This window comes from Vanacampus margaritifer, unplaced genomic scaffold (genome assembly GCF_051991255.1).
Source record: "Vanacampus margaritifer isolate UIUO_Vmar unplaced genomic scaffold, RoL_Vmar_1.0 HiC_scaffold_167, whole genome shotgun sequence".
NCBI classification, from domain to species: Eukaryota; Metazoa; Chordata; class Actinopteri; order Syngnathiformes; family Syngnathidae; genus Vanacampus; species Vanacampus margaritifer.
Window position 1 is genome coordinate 7,501 of NW_027520877.1, and position 7,500 is coordinate 15,000.

Sequence of the window (7,500 nt, forward strand, 5' to 3'; positions counted from 1 at the left end):
TTTGAGAACCAGGATTTGGGGGGGCCAAATGTGCTGAGGCAGGCCGCCCATAGTGCTCTTATCTCGGCCTTGGCAAGCGAGAATCCCCCTGGGAAGTGGCACTCTGAAAATATTTCGAAAAAAGTTGACTTTGAAAATTTTTGAGAACCAGGATTTGGGGGGGCCAAATGTGTTGAGGCAGGCCGCCCATAGTGCTCTTATCTCGGCCTTGGCAAGCGAGAATCCCCCTGGGAAGTGGCACTCTGAAAATATTTCGAAGAAAGTTGACTCTGAAAATTTTTCGTCTTAAAAAGCTCGCTCCTGATATTGTACCCCATACATTTTGAGGTTTGGGGGCAAACCTCTCGAATGGGGGGACGAGGTCCCCTATCTACAGCGCCCCTAATGGCGGCAGGTGGTACTGGCCCCCTGGTCACCCGGCCATTGAAAATGAATGGGCCCCATTCATTTCCTATGGCATTTTTCGACGCCTGGTCACCCGGCCATTGAAAATGAATGGGGCACTTCCAGGGGGGGCTCTGGCTCGCCCAGGCCGAAATAGGAGCACTATGGGCGGCCTGCCTGAGCAGATTTGCCCCCCCAAATCCTGGTTCTCAAAAATTTTCAAAGTCATCTTTTTTCGAATTATTTTCAGAGTGCCACTTCCAGGGGGGTGCTCTGGCGCGCCCAGGCCGAAATAGGAGCACTATGGGCGGCCTGCCTCAGCACATTTGCCCCCCCCAAATCCTGGTTCTCAAAAATTTTCAAAGTCATTTTTTTTTAATTATTTTCAGAGTGCCACTTCCAGGGGGGTGCTCTGGCGCGCCCAGGCCGAAATAGGAGCACTATGGGCGGCCTGCCTCAGCACATTTGCCCCCCCCAAATCCTGGTTCTCAAAAAATTTCAAAGTCATTTTTTTTTAATTATTTTCAGAGTGCCACTTCCAGGGGGGTGCTCTGGCGCGCCCAGGCCGAAATAGGAGCACTATGGGCGGCCTGCCTCAGCACATTTGCCCCCCCCAAATCCTGGTTCTCAAAAATTTTCAAAGTCATTTTTTTTTAATTATTTTCAGAGTGCCACTTCCAGGGGGGTGCTCTGGCGCGCCCAGGCCGAAATAGGAGCACTATGGGCGGCCTGCCTCAGCACATTTGCCCCCCCCAAATCCTGGTTCTCAAAAAATTTCAAAGTCATTTTTTTTTAATTATTTTCAGAGTGCCACTTCCAGGGGGGTGCTCTGGCGCGCCCAGGCCGAAATAGGAGCACTATGGGCGGCCTGCCTCAGCACATTTGCCCCCCCCCCCCCAAATCCTGGTTCTCCAAAAATTTCAAAGTCAACTTTTTTTGAAATATTTTCAGAGTGCCACCTCTGGAGCCTCTGCAGCGGGGGCTCTCGCCTGCCTGGTCACCCGTCATTCATTTCAATGGGGGGGGATATGGACGCCTGGTCACCCGGCATTCATTTCAATGGGGAGATTGGAGCCCTGGGCATCCGGCCTTCATTTCAATGGGGGATTTGGACGTCTGGTCACCCGCCATTCATTTCAATGGGGAGATTGGAGCCCTGGGCACCCGGCCTTCATTTCAATGGGGGATTTGGACGCCTGGTCACCCGCCATTCATTTCAATGGGGGGATTTGGACGCCTGGTCACCCGGCATTCATTTCAATGGGGAGATTGGAGCCCTGGGCATCCGGCCTTCATTTCAATGGGGGATTTGGACGTCTGGTCACCCGCCATTCATTTCAATGGGGAGATTGGAGCCCTGGGCATCCGGCCTTCATTTCAATGGGGGATTTGGACGTCTGGTCACCCGCCATTCATTTCAATGGGGAGATTGGAGCCCTGGGCACCCGGCCTTCATTTCAATGGGGGATTTGGACGCCTGGTCACCCGCCATTCATTTCAATGGGGGGATTTGGACGCCTGGTCACCCGGCCTTCATTTCAATGGGGGATTTGGACGCCTGGTCACCCGCCATTCATTTCAATGGGGAGATTGGAGCCCTGGTCACCCGGCCTTCATTTCAATGGGGGATTTGGACGCCTGGTCATCCGCCATTCATTTCACTGGGGAGATTGGAGCCCTGGGCACCCGGCCTTCATTTCAATGGGGGATTTGGACGCCTGGTCACCCGCCATTCATTTCAATGGGGAGATTGGAGCCCTGGGCACCCGGCCTTCATTTCAATGGGGGATTTGGACGCCTGGTCACCCGCCATTCATTTCACTGGGGAGATTGGAGCCCTGGGCACCCGGCCTTCATTTCAATGGGGGATTTGGACGCCTGGTCACCCGCCATTCATTTCACTGGGGAGATTGGAGCCCTGGGCACCCGGCCTTCATTTCAATGGGGGATTTGGACGCCTGGTCACCCGCCATTCATTTCACTGGGGAGATTGGAGCCCTGGGCACCCGGCCTTCATTTCAATGGGGGATTTGGACGCCTGGTCACCCGCCATTCATTTCAATGGGGAGATTGGAGCCCTGGGCACCCGGCCTTCATTTCAATGGGGGATTTGGACGCCTGGTCACCCGCCATTCATTTCACTGGGGAGATTGGAGCCCTGGGCACCCGGCCTTCATTTCAATGGGGGATTTGGACGCCTGGTCACCCGCCATTCATTTCAATGGGAAGATTGGAGCCCTGGTCAAGCCCTGAAGAGAGACGCTCTCCCCCTGGTCCATGGCGCTCTCCCCCTGGTCCATGGAGTCCCGCAAACGGCCAGCATCAAGCCCCGAAGACAGGCGCTCTCCCACTGGTCCGTGGAGCCCCGAAGACACGCGCCAACAGCCAGCATCAAGCCCCCAAAGAGAGGCGCTCTCCCCCTGGTCCTTGGAGCCCCGCCGACGGCCAGCGACAAGCCCCGAAGTGAGGCGCTCTCCTCCTTGTTCGGCACATGCACGCACACACACCCCTCCGCACGAGCCCCTGTGCGCCCGGCGCGCCCGCAGTTGGAAGAAGGGAAAGAGGGGGAAGAGCTGGAAGTGCTGGAAGTGCTGGAAGTGCTGGAAGTGCTGGAAGTGCTGAAAGTGCTGAAAGTGCTGAAAGTAAAGGGGAAAGCGGACAGCGGCCAGCGGACAGCGGCCAGCGGACAGCGGCCAGCGGACAGCGGCCAGCGGACAGCGGCGACAGGCCAAATGTGCTGAGGGCGGCCGCCTATAGTGCTCCTATTTCGGCTATGGCAGGCGCTCTCCCCCTGGTCCATGGCGCTTTCCCCCCGGTCCATGGAGCCCCGTCAACAGCCAGCAACAAGCCCCAAAGAGAGGCGCTCTCTCCCTGGTCCATGGAGCCCCGCCAACAGGCATCAAGCCCCGAAGAGAGGCACTCTCCCCCTGGTCCATGGCGCTCTCCCCCTGGTACATGGAGCCCCGCCAACAGCCAGCAACAAGCCCCGAAGAGAGGCGCTCTCCCCCTTGTCCATGGCGCTCCAGGATGGGGGGGCCAAATGTGCTGAGGGCGGCCGCCTATAGTGCTCTTATTTCGGCTATGGCAGGTGCTCTCCCCCTGGTCCATGGCGCTCTCCCCCTGGTCCATGGAGCCACGCCAACAGCCAGCAACAAGCCCCAAAGAGAGGCGCTCTCCCCCTGGTCCATGGAGCCCCGCCAACAGGCATCAAGCCCCGAAGAGAGGCGCTCTCCCCCTGGTCCATGGCGCTCCAGGATGGGGGGGCCAAATGTGCTGAGGGCGGCCGCCTATAGTGCTCTTATTTCGGCTATGGCAGGTGCTCTCCCCCTGGTCCATGGCGCTCTCCCCCTGGTCCATGGAGCCACGCCAACAGCCAGCAACAAGCCCCAAAGAGAGGCGCTCTCCCCCTGGTCCATGGAGCCCCGCCAACAGGCATCAAGCCCCGAAGAGAGGCGCTCTCCCCCTGGTCCATGGCGCTCCAGGATGGGGGGGCCAAATGTGCTGAGGGCGGCCGCCTATAGTGCTCTTATTTCGGCTATGGCAGGTGCTCTCCCCCTGGTCCATGGCGCTCTCCCCCTGGTCCATGGAGCCACGCCAACAGCCAGCAACAAGCCCCAAAGAGAGGCGCTCTCCCCCTGGTCCATGGAGCCCCGCCAACAGGCATCAAGCCCCGAAGAGAGGCGCTCTCCTCCTGGTCCATGGCGCTCCAGGATGGGGGGGCCAAATGTGCTGAGGGCGGCCGCCTATAGTGCTCTTATTTCGGCTATGGCAGGTGCTCTCCCCCTGGTCCATGGCGCTCTCCCCCTGGTCCATGGAGCCACGCCAACAGCCAGCAACAAGCCCCAAAGAGAGGCGCTCTCCCCCTGGTCCATGGAGCCCCGCCAACAGGCATCAAGCCCCGAAGAGAGGCGCTCTCCTCCTGGTCCATGGCGCTCCAGGATGGGGGGGCCAAATGTGCTGAGGGCGGCCGCCTATAGTGCTCTTATTTCGGCTATGGCAGGTGCTCTCCCCCTGGTCCATGGCGCTCTCCCCCTGGTCCATGGAGCCACGCCAACAGCCAGCAACAAGCCCCAAAGAGAGGCGCTCTCCCCCTGGTCCATGGAGCCCCGCCAACAGGCATCAAGCCCCGAAGAGAGGCGCTCTCCTCCTGGTCCATGGCGCTCCAGGATGGGGGGGCCAAATGTGCTGAGGGCGGCCGCCCATAGTGCTCTTATTTCGGCTATGGCAGGCGAGAGCCCCCGCTGGAGGTGGCACTCTGAAAATATTTCGAAAAAAGTTGACTTTGAAAAAATTTGAGAACCAGGATTGGGGGGCCAAATGTGCTGAGGGCGGCCGCCTATAGTGCTCTTATTTCGGCTATGGCAGGTGCTCTCCCCCTGGTCCATGGCGCTCTCCCCCTGGTCCATGGAGCCCCGCCAACAGCCAGCAACAAGCCCCAAAGAGAGGCGCTCTCCCCCTGGTCCATGGAGCCCCGCCAATAGCCAGCAACAAGCCCCAAAGAGAGGCGCTCTCCCCCTGGTCCATGGAGCCCCGCCAACAGGCATCAAGCCCCGAAGAGAGGCGCTCTCCCCCTGGTCCATGGCGCTCTCCCCCTGGTCCATGGAGCCCCGCCAACAGCCAGCAACAAGCCCCAAAGAGAGGCGCTCTCCCCCTGGTCCATGGCGCTCCAGGATGGGGGGGCCAAATGTGCTCACTGAGGCCGCCCATGGCGCTCCTATTTCGGCTATGGCAGGCGAGAATCCCCCTGGGAAGTGGCACTCTGAAAATATTTTGAAAAAAGTTGACTTTGAAAATTTTTGAGAACCAGGATTTGGGGGGCCAAATGTGCTGAGGGCGGCCGCCTATAGTGCTCTTATTTCGGCTATGGCAGGTGCTCTCCCCCTGGTCCATGGCGCTCTCCCCCTGGTCCATGGAGCCCCGCCAACAGCCAGCAACAAGCCCCAAAGAGAGGCGCTCTCCCCCTGGTCCATGGAGCCCCGCCAATAGCCAGCAACAAGCCCCACAGAGAGGCGCTCTCCCCCTGGTCCATGGAGCCCCGCCAACAGGCATCAAGCCCCGAAGAGAGGCGCTCTCCCCCTGGTCCATGGCGCTCTCCCCCTGGTCCATGGAGCCCCGCCAACAGCCAGCAACAAGCCCCAAAGAGAGGCGCTCTCCCCCTGGTCCATGGCGCTCCAGGATGGGGGGGCCAAATGTGCTCACTGAGGCCGCCCATGGCGCTCCTATTTCGGCTATGGCAGGCGAGAATCCCCCTGGGAAGTGGCACTCTGAAAATATTTTGAAAAAAGTTGACTTTGAAAATTTTTGAGAACCAGGATTTGGGGGGCCAAATCTGCTGAGGCAGGCCGCCCATAGCGCTCCTATTTCGGCTATGGCAGGCGCTCTCCCCCTGGTCAATTTCAACCCCTGGGCACCCGCCAGTCGATTTTGACCCCTGGGCACCCGCCATCCAATGTCAACCCCTGGGCACCCGCCAGTCGATTTCGACCCCTGGGCACCCGCCATCCAATGTCAACCCCTGGGCACCCGCCAGTCGATTTCGACCCCTGGGCACCCGCCATCCAATGTCAACCCCTGGGCACCCGCCAGTCGATTTTGACCCCTGGGCACCCGCCATCCAATGTCAACCCCTGGGCACCCGCCATCCAATGTCAACCCCTGGGCACCCGCCAGTCGATTTCGACCCCTGGGCACCCGCCATCCAATGTCAACCCCTGGGCACCCGCCAGTCGATTTCGACCCCTGGGCACCCGCCATCCAATGTCAACCCCTGGGCACCCGCCAGTCGATTTCGACCCCTGGGCACCCGCCATCCAATGTCAACCCCTGGGCACCCGCCAGTCGATTTCGACCCCTGGGCACCCGCCATCCAATGTCAACCCCTGGGCACCCGCCAGTCGATTTCGACCCCTGGGCACCCGCCATCCAATGTCAACCCCTGGGCACCCGCCAGTCGATTTCGACCCCTGGGCACCCGCCATCCAATGTCAACCCCTGGGCACCCGCCAGTCGATTTCGACCCCTGGGCACCCGCCATCCAATGTCAACCCCTGGGCACCCGCCAGTCGATTTCGACCCCTGGGCACCCGCCATTCAATGTCAACCCCTGGGCACCCGCCAGTCGATTTTGACCCCTGGGCACCCTCCATCCAATGTCAACCCCTGGGCACCCGCCAGCCGATTTTGACCCCTGGTCACCCGCCATCCAATGTCAACCCCTGGGCACCCGCCAGCCGATTTTGACCCCTGGTCACCCGCCAGTCGCCCCTGGTCACCCGCCATCATGGAGCCCCGCCAACAACCAGCAACAAGCCCCGAACACAGGCCCCAACAGCCAGCAACAAGCCCCGAACACAGGCACCAACGACCAGCAACAAGCCCCGAACACAGGCACCAACGACCAGCAACAAGCCCCGAACACAGGCACCAACGACCAGCAACAAGCCCCGAACACAGGCACCAACGACCAGCAACAAGCCCCGAACACAGGCACCAACGACCAGCAACAAGCCCCGAACACAGGCACCAACGACCAGCAACAAGCCCCGAACACAGGCACCAACGACCAGCAACAAGCCCCGAACACAGGCACCAACGACCAGCAACAAGCCCCGAACACAGGCACCAACGACCAGCAACAAGCCCCGAACACAGGCACCAACGACCAGCAACAAGCCCCGAACACAGGCACCAACGACCAGCAACAAGCCCCGAACACAGGCACCAACGACCAGCAACAAGCCCCGAACACAGGCACCAACGACCAGCAACAAGCCCCGAACACAGGCACCAACGGCCAGCAACAAGCCCCGAACACAGGCCCCAACGGCCAGCAACAAGCCCCGAACACAGGCACCAACGACCAGCAACAAGCCCCGAACACAGGCACCAACGGCCAGCAACAAGCCCCGAACACAGGCCCCAACGGCCAGCAACAAGCCCCGAACACAGGCACCAACGACCAGCAACAAGCCCCGAACACAGGCACCAACGACCAGCAACAAGCCCCGAACACAGGCACCAACGACCAGCAACAAGCCCCGAACACAGGCACCAACGACCAGCAACAAGCCCCGAACACAGGCACCAACGACCAGCAACAAGCCCCGAACACAGGCA